This window comes from Ictidomys tridecemlineatus, chromosome 9 (assembly GCF_052094955.1).
Source record: "Ictidomys tridecemlineatus isolate mIctTri1 chromosome 9, mIctTri1.hap1, whole genome shotgun sequence".
NCBI classification, from domain to species: Eukaryota; Metazoa; Chordata; class Mammalia; order Rodentia; family Sciuridae; genus Ictidomys; species Ictidomys tridecemlineatus.
Window position 1 is genome coordinate 29,302,505 of NC_135485.1, and position 8,464 is coordinate 29,310,968.

At 41.6% G+C, this 8,464-nt stretch overlaps 1 protein-coding gene across 3 annotated transcripts in view; it reads right to left on the reverse strand.

Moving 5' to 3' along the window:
- The window catches only part of Tlr1 (toll like receptor 1), a 38,106-nt gene that overhangs the window by 11,379 nt on the left and 18,263 nt on the right, over positions 1 to 8,464 (reverse strand). The window lies entirely within an intron of this gene.

Below are 8,464 nucleotides of genomic sequence, written 5' to 3' on the forward strand. Positions count from 1 at the left end.
CATATCATTTAAACACGTGATCAATACGAAACATTACTCTAATGAGATTTTTTTTTTTTTAATTCTAGGTCTTCAAAAGTCAGTGGGTATTCAACACATCTCAATTGGGTTATCCGCATTTCAGGTTCACCACGATCCCCTGTGACTAAAGGCTTCCATCTTGGACAGCACAGGTCTAGTGGAGGTATCACAGCCATGCACAAAGTCCAAGTCCAAGTCCAGTTAACAGCAGCCTCAAGAGCTCTTTTGAAATGAAGATTTCCTACTTATAGTCTAGGCAACCCCATACTTCTTTCCACAGCAATTTCTCTGACCACCTTTATTCCATACCCAGACATTTCTTATAGAATCCAGGGTAGTATAAACAGTCTGTCAATTAGATGTAAATTATAGTTAGTTTTTTTAGCTTTATTGAAATATATGCACATACTATAAAAATTTACAAACTTGTAGGTGTAAAAATGAATGGCTTTAGGTGTAATCACAGAGTTGTGCAACCACCCCCCACAATCAATTTAGAACATTCTCATCACCTTAGAAAAACAGCATTACATCCCTTCGCCCTCACTCTCCACTCCCCCATATACCCCAGTCCTCGGAAACCACTCCTCTACTCCATAGATGGTACTAATCTCTATAGATTTGTATACAACATGTGCACTTTATGATCAACTTCTTTCATGTACCATTGGGTTTTCATGGTTCATCCATGTTATAACATGCACCGTCATTTCACCTTCTTTATTACCAAATCATTTTCAGTTGTGTAGATATGCCATATTTTATTTACCCATTCCTCAGTTGATGGACACTATGGCTTTTATGAGTAATACTGCTATAAACATTTATGTACAAGTTTTTTCATTGACATATCTTCTCAGGCATATACCTAGGAGGGGAACTGATACATAAATTGGGGATTCTACAGTTAGCCTTTTGAAGAATTGCCAGAACATTTGAAAACAGCTGTACCGTTTTACCTTCCCATCAGCAGTATGTAAGGGTTCCAATTTCTCCACAACCTTGCTGATATTTTCTTGTCTTCTCTCTTGTATTATAGCCATCCTATCAAATATGAAGTGGTATCTCATTGTGATTCTGACTTGCATTTCCCTGATCAATATGATGTTGAGCATCTTCTTTGATACTGGGGATCAAATCCAGGAATCACAACACCACACTCTATCCTGATCCTTGAGACAGGGTCTCACTGAGTTGCCTAGGCTAGACTTGAACTTCCAATCCTCCTGCCTTAGCCTCCCAAGTAGCTGGGACTACAAACTTGCAACACCATGTATGTACCTAAAATGATACAAAATGAAGGCACAGATGCCAAGCTTTATTCTACTTTCAGTCATCCATTGGGCATCTGCAGAACTAAGTAGAATTAGTGCTTTTAACAAAAGCAGCTTCTCTAAGTCCCTATTACACTTTTGCCACGAAGGTGTGGATGGTTTCTTAATCAATAAGCACGTATCATAATTTTTGAGGTTCTTCTCACAGTGAGGTTAGTGTTCCCATCATGTGCAGAGCAGCAATAGCATGTTCCTTTCTTTCTGTTATTTAGTTTTCCACCATTTTAGTGAAATGCCTGAGATAATTAACTTATAAAGACAAAAGGTTTACTTTGGCTCCCAGTTCTGGAGATTCCAGTCCAAGACCAGCAGACCCATTGCTTTAGACCTCTGGTGGTGTGCCAGATGGCAATGACAGTGAGTGTACGGTGGAACAGAAATGCCCACCTCATGAGCCAGAAAAGAGAGAAAGAGGAAGAGGCCGATTTTCCACAATCCCACTTCAAAGACATACTCCCAGTGACCCACGGACCTCCCTCTAGGCCCCACCTTATAAAGACCCACAACACCTCCCAAATGTACCACCCTGAGGAATGAGTCCTCCACACATGACCTTTGGGGGACACTACCCCTATTCAAACATAGCACTTTTCTTTCCTCCCTACTTTCTCCACATAATTCCACAATTTCTCTAACCCACCAGAGCCTAAAACTTCAAATCCTGTCCCATAAATCTCGGGGGAATGTAAATGGCATTGTTCAGACTTTTACCTCTTAATGAATTTTCCCTTAACGACCTAACACTTTCCAGCCAAATTTTTTGAAATTGACACTAGAATGTCAATACCTGAGTAAATCTCAGGTCATGACAGGCCATTTCCAACCATGTGCCTGAGAGCAGGAGGAGGGTGGGGATTTGCTCTTTCAGTTTCACAAAATGTCAACAAGCAGTTTTATAGAGTCTTGGTCTGGATTTTTTACTATTAAGAAAAATTCCTAGAAAGAAATAACCAGATTAAAAAACGTGGACATTTTTATGTTCTTGATGCATATCAACCAAAGTGCTTTCCATAAAGTATGTTCCAGTGCACCTGCTCTGCGTCAGAGCACACATTATACACACCCGCCCGGAAAGGAGCATTTTAGGCATCTGGCAATTTCATTGATATACAGCATTATCTCATTATTGTTTCATTTTTTGTTCCACTATAAGTGTTATTGGACTTTTTTTATATTTGTTGGCAATTCATATCTCTTTAATGCCTGTTCATGACATTTTACCTATTTTTCTATCGGAGTTATGTTTTTACATTGTCTTATGTTACTGACATTGACCTTTGGTCAAACATTTTGCAAACATACACTCGGTTGTTCACCTTTCCATTTCATGATCTTTTGAACTAATAAATATATACATTTTTATGTAAGCAAGTCCATGTTTTATTTGCTATTACTAATGCCATTCAGCTGTGTGCCAGTAAACCAGTTCAAAAACCAGTCTGATTTGTAGCATTTGCTGATATTTGTGGTGTCACTATTCCCACCACAGCTGATTTCTTGCTACTAACTAATCTGCTTACAAAACATCTGGGAAAAAATGTGCATTACTTTGGTTTGTATTTCCACATCTCTGTGGAAGAGATAAAGAGAATCAAGGGAAACATATAAGAGAAAAAAATGTGTAACATAAAATTTTTTAAAATAAAAGAATATAATAACAACCAAAATATCAAACATCCTAGTCCTTGCAATACTGATCCATGAAAAATAATTTCCTCCAAAAAAATGCTATAAATGAGAAAAAAGAAACAAAAATGAATATGTATAAGTGTCAATGAGCTATTCAGGTCACAATTGAACAAAAAAAAAACAAGAAAAACGAATTAAAAAAAAAAAGATTTCACTGAAAGGTTTTGTTTCTGTTGTCTATTTCAGGCCAAAAGATTCTCAGCTTCCCTTCTCAGCAAGTGTTAGGTGGGGTTGCTGGAGTGTGAGAGGAAATCCCATAAGCAGAGGTCTAGAGGGCAGAGTTTAGGCCAACTTAATGCCAGTTGGTCTGAAGACTTTAAATCTGTGCACCTCCAGGGCCCAGGAGTTGCTGGTCCACACTGGGAGACTGCACCCCAGGGATCTTCCTCTCATGCAGTGGAGGAGCCAATCCTTAGTCCCCTCCAGTACCCACAGACCCCATGATTCCTGGTCTCAGGTTCAGTCTCCAAATTCAATCACTCCTGCCCCAGCCCTTTCAAATTCCTGGCTGGGGGCATCTCTCCCAGCCAGTTCTGCAAGCTGCTGGGCTGGAGGAGAAGGTGGGGAACCCTGGTGGGTTTCCACGACCTGTATTCCCCTGTATAAACCCCTCTCTATGTTTGATTTTCTCCTGGTCACTTAGGCACTCTACATCATGCGCTGTGAGTTTGCCAGGCCTATATTTTGGGCCAAGCTCAGGTTTGCCAGGAAACAGTTCCCCCAGCTGCTGGTCCCCTAGACACAGCTGCAGAATGGTCCCTTCCTCTCCTTCGTGGGCAGCTAGAAGAGCTGAAGCTTCTTTCCCACACCAGGATACTGTGCTGCGCACCTTTCAGGTTAGTTGGGCAGTGATTTGATCTCTGATCTCTCCATACCCAGACATGCCTCAGGTCTCCTAAAAATGAAGATCCCTTTAATTCCTTTATCTCTCAATTTTGTTTGTAGGGCTGAGGGGGGACCACTGCAGCAGGCAGCAGCAGTATAGGTGGCAGTGGTACTGGGGATTTTTTCCTTATTTTATTATTTCCAACCTGCTGAGTCCCTGATCTGCTTTGAATTTACAGAACTAATTCCTAGTTATGTCCCCCCTTTTTTTTTTCTTCCACCCCCCCTTGCTGAGAAGTTGCCTGTCTGCTTTCTTGGTTTAATACCACCATGCAGCCAGGAAAGTGACCTTCTCAAGTCCATGATCTTGAAAAACCCTATGTACGTATGTTATTTTTTTTTTCAGTGAAAAATTTTATTGGATTGGATTTATTGTATGTTACTTTTTATCTGTTTTTCTCAATTCATAATATATCAAATACCTTTTAATGTCAGTAAGTATTCATCCACACTTTGTCATTATTGGTTGGATGATATTTTTTATTTATAATGTATATTATTTAATTTTTTTTAGTTGTAGATAGACACAATATCTTTATTTATTTATTTATTTTTAATGTGATGCTGAGGATTGAACCCAGTACCTCACACAGGCTAGGCAAATACTCTACCACTGAGCCACAACCCCAGCCCCATAAGATATTTTAAACATTTTATTATACAATGTATCTAACCAGTCTTCTATTGCTGAATATTTAAACTGTTTTCAATATTAGAAACAACACTACAATAAGCAGCAATGTTTCTCTGGGACATGTATAAACAATTATTTTCTTAGGATGTATTTCTATGAAGTAGACTTTCTGGACCAAAAATATAAGCCATACCATTAATCTCCTCTTTTTCTCCTCTTGCTATGGGTAATATGTCCTTTATTGATTTTTTAACTCAAATTTACAATCTTTTTTTTCTAGATTGCTCATCTAACATGTAATTCAGTGAAGAGTTTTTGTTTCCCTTCTCCTGATTATGAAACAGAGTGTCAATTGGAACTTTTCCTATGGCTTGGGTTCAAAACTGAAAACAAGGAAGTGTCACATACCCACATTCTATGAAAACTGCCAAGAATTGGGATCAGGCACTTCTCCCAGGGCATTCCAAGAAACAGCTGACCTAGCTGGCCCCATCCTCACCATCATCCCGCCCTCAAATTCCCCAGTCCACCTCATAATGGCAGATTCGGGGAGGGGGCAGTAGCACTGGGATATTGGTGTTTATAAGGTAAGCCTGCCCCCTTTTACCCTGTCCATGGAGGAGCCGACATCTTCTCTTTGAAAGCCAAGTGGAGGGGGAGTGCCTGTAGAGTCACTCACAAGGCTGATCTAGGAGTCCAGGCATCTCTTTCCTCAGGATGATGCTTACGTTGATAAAGGATCCTCTGAGGTTGGTCACTTTCTAAAGCAGTTTTAGACAACATTATACTCTAGCCCCTGGAGTTCAGGAGAGTAAATTAGTAGACGGATGGTGTCTACTGGACAGTTCTTGTTACATAATCCTTGTCAAAAAGCAATAGTGACTGTGATATCATATACCTCTACCTCAGCTTCCCTTGATCCACAGCTCTCAAAGAAGACACAGCAGTACTTCATTAGATCCTGTAACTCCACATAAAACAGGATGGCGAGAACTCTGGAGAAGACGAGAACTGTGGGAAACAGAGCTAACTGGCCACCTTTGAATGACTATGGAATAGGGATAGCTATCCATCTGCTATTATTTGGATGCAGTTTGACCCTCAAATGTCTCCTGGGTTGGAAGCTTGGCTCCAAGGGTGACAATGTTGAGAAGTGGTGGGCGCTTTAAGAGGTGGGGCCTAATGCAAGTTGGTTAGGTAATTTAAAACATGCCCTTGGAAGAAACTGATAATAGTTCTTGTGGGAACCTGGTTAGTTGTTTTGAAAGGGTTGTTATAAACAGAAAGCCTAGCTCCTTCCTACTATCTCTCTGGCTTTCTGTTTCACCCTATGATTTCTCTTTCTCTCACATGGTCCCACCATGATGCCATCCACCATGATGTGATGTAGCTAGACAGACCTTCACCAGAGCCAGCACCATGCTCTTTGGACTTCCAACCCCCCAAAACTGTTAGGTAGATAGACAATGTGTATGTGTATGTATGTATACATACATACACATACATACACACACACACACACACACACACACACATCTTGTATATTTTGTTATAGTAACAAAAAAGTAGACTAATACACTATCAGAGACCTCCTGACTCTACTTGCCCTATTATTTAAGAAGAAACAAAGTCCTACCTCATTTAAGCCCCAGTATTTGGGATCTCCCTGATCTGCTGCTGCTGCTTTTATTTTATTTTATTTTATTTTTGGTACCAGGGATTGAACCCAAGGGTAATTATCCACTGAGCCATATCCCTAGCCTTTTTTTACTTCTTATTTTGATACAGGGTCTTGCTGAGTTGCTTAGAGCCTTGCTCAGTTGCTAAGGCTGGCTTTGAACTTGCAAATTCTCCTTGCTCAGCCTCCTGAACTGCTGGTATTACAGAAGTGAGCCACCACACCCCAGCCCTGTTCTGCTTCTTAAATTTACCTTAATGAGCACAACTATAGAAGAGGATACATCTGCTTTCTAACCTTCCATCCCTGGTCTCTACCTGGGGGGTAGGCCCTAAATCTGGAGGAAGGAGAGACAGGAAGTGTGTATCTTAGGAAAATCATGCCATCTTACTCCTTGCCGAGGTTGAGCTGTGTCTAGGCTACTAGATTATGATATGGGAAAAGGGAATGAGCTTCAGATGGAGCTGGGATTAAAACTGTTCAGCTAGATTGCAGAACTGATACCTCAAGATGACTGAGAGGTGTGAAATATGCTCAAGATATTACCCAGGGGTGACAAGAGTTTCAGAATCCAATTGATGAAATGACTAAAGAAAAATAAAAACTACCTCATATTTAGATTTGACTATGTTGATGATCTGCATAAACTATAATGTAAAATCCCCAGAAAGTCCCTGTATTTAGAAATTCCCCTCAGGCCTCATTCACTGCCTATAGTTTAGTCTCATTCCTTTCTAAGAAAGTCAGTCTCTAGAATCTAGTTCAAAATACTTCCTCTTTTTTAAAATATACGTGTGTGTGTGTGTGTTCACTTTCTCTTTAAAATTCACACACTCTTCCCATTTACACCTGTGCCCTCTATCCACCCTTTCACTTTCTCTCACTTCCACTCTTTCTAGTCTCTTTGCTGCTCTCACTCTTCTTTGTACCCCAAACAGCCCCTTTCAGATTCTTCCCTCTCCCTAAGAAAACTCTTTTCCCCTCTTACCACATTCAGCAGAGTCCCCAGGCCATCAGAGACGGCCACACCAACCCAGAGTAGTGGGTTGGATAGTGGTCCCCTCCCCCAGAAAGACTCATGTCCACCTTGAACATCAAAATATGACCTTATTGAAGATAGAGTCTTTGCAGATGTGACTAAACTCAGGATCAGGATGTGGTCACAAAGGATTGAGGAGGCTCCTGAATCCAACTAGTGTATCCTTGTAAAAGATGGGAAAAGAGAAGGGACAGAGACTGCAGAGAAGACCTGGTGAAGATGGAGGCAAAGCCACACACCACCAAGGACCGACCGCCAGCAACCACAGAAGCCAGGAGAGGCCTGGGATGATTTCTCCCACAGAAACTCCAGGAAGTACGAATCCTGCCAACACCTTGATTTCTGACTCCGGGCTTCTGAATGGTGAGAAGTCCATTTCCGTTGTCGTAAGCCACTGTGTAGTGGTCCTTTTCATAACAGCCTGGGGGACTAACACACCAAGCCCACCCATGCTCTCTCTGCTCACGGTGCCCTTCCAACTTTGCACCCACCGAGGCTTCCCCTTTGAAGGGCCTTCCCAGCCACAAGCCCAGGACCCTCACGCTGCCAAGTGTTGTCCAAGCAGCTCTTGACAGAGCTCATCCTCGCAGCCCTCCTTGACCAGTAACCTAGGTTTCTCATCCTGTTGCCCGTGACTGAATGTTTGTGTCAGAATTCTTATGTTGAAATCCCTGATCATCAAAGGAATGGTAATAAGTGGGGCTTGGGGTAGTGACTGGGTTATGGAGTAGGATTAGGGCCCTTATAAAAGAGACCCAGAGAGCTCCTTCCTCCTCCCCGGTATATGAAGACCCAGCTGGAAGCCTATGAACCAGAAAGGTGGCCCTTGCTAGACAACAAGACTGCCGGCACCTTGATCTCAGGCCAGCCTCCAGAATCGCAAGCAAAATGACTTTCTTCTGTTTATAAGACATTCAGTCTATGGCACTTCACTACAGCCGTCCAAGTGGATGATTCCCTCATCAAAGCTCATCCTGGCCATGTCCCACTCTTCCTAACCTGTTACATGATTAAGGAATCTAATCTTTATTCTCATCACAGTGTTTAATAATTGTAAATATATGAAGGCAAACTTCACAAACTGGCACATCTGTTGGGGGCACCTGAAAGTATAGCCCAAACATGGATGGAGGGTCTTGGATACGGAGAATGACAAACCCTCATGTACTGTGGCCTAGGGACAG